Source organism: Solanum tuberosum, unplaced genomic scaffold, assembly GCF_000226075.1.
Source record: "Solanum tuberosum cultivar DM 1-3 516 R44 unplaced genomic scaffold, SolTub_3.0 scf00786, whole genome shotgun sequence".
In the NCBI taxonomy this organism is placed as follows: Eukaryota; Viridiplantae; Streptophyta; class Magnoliopsida; order Solanales; family Solanaceae; genus Solanum; species Solanum tuberosum.
Genome location: NW_006239691.1, coordinates 25,377 through 26,611, shown reverse-complemented (window position 1 = coordinate 26,611; position 1,235 = coordinate 25,377).

Below are 1,235 nucleotides of genomic sequence, written 5' to 3'. Positions count from 1 at the left end.
TATAATCAACAACCATATATTTTTATTTTTTTATTTTACCATTCTCCTATTTTCTTAATCTGTTTTTGTTATTAAAATCAAAAAAATAATAATCAAAGGCCACTAATTAAAATATTTCTCCTCAATATGCGTTACTCTATTTTTTTCCAATTACTCATTGTTAAGTACCACTTATTGTACTTAAGTCTCTTTAATTTGTTAGTGCCTATCATTTTAATTTAAAAGTCTAACTTTGACTAAATAATTTGTCAATTAATTAGGAGAAGACAATTATTATAGAAGACAAGGAAAGAAAAAAAAAACGTTAGTTTTGAATAGGTGATGAAAATATTAAAGTATAAAGAAGCAAATTTTCTTTTTGATTATTTAAAAAATAGAGCACAATATTTAACTAGCAATGAGAACTAGAGAAACAAGAAAATAATTCAATAAAATAAATAATTCAACATAGGAAAGATTGAAGGAAGTAACTAAACAAAAGAGGAAGTAGGATTAGGAGATAATATCTCAAATGGTCAACTCAACTATGAATAACTTTCTCAAAAATTCACTCAACTATGAATAGTTATCTTAGAAAGTCACTCAACTATGTGTAGTTATCTTAGAAAAGTCACTCAACTATGAATAGTTTTCTCAGAAAGTCACTCAACCTTGTTTTATAACCCAAAAGTCACTCAACTATGTGTAGTTATCTTAGAAAAGTCACTCAACTATGTGTAGTTATCTTAGAAAGTCACTCAACTTATGAATAGTTATCTTAGAAAGTCACTCAACTATTGATATTCTACATAATATAGCGTCACCCAACCAATTTAAAGAATTTTTTCATTAATTTTTGTTGACTTGAAAATTTTATCTTAAGCTAAATTTTTAAGAAATAAAAAGATCTTCATTATAATCTTTTTATTGACGTGTCCCACTAAAATTAAATAGTATATAATATAACAAAATTTATAACTATAGTTAGTAAAACAAACTTATATCTAAAGTACCAATATAAATTATAAATACAAAAACACACAACTCAGTTACGCATTTTATATAAAAAAAAATTAGCTTATAATTGATAATTAGCTTATAATTGAGTAATCAGTTAATTATATATGTCAACGTTTGAACAATAGTTAGACAATAACAAAGATTCCAATGTTTCTAATTATATGAGAAAAATTAGAGTAGCAAATTATGTCGTCATATTTGAGTGATTGCTTTAAATACTATTTTAAATGCATATA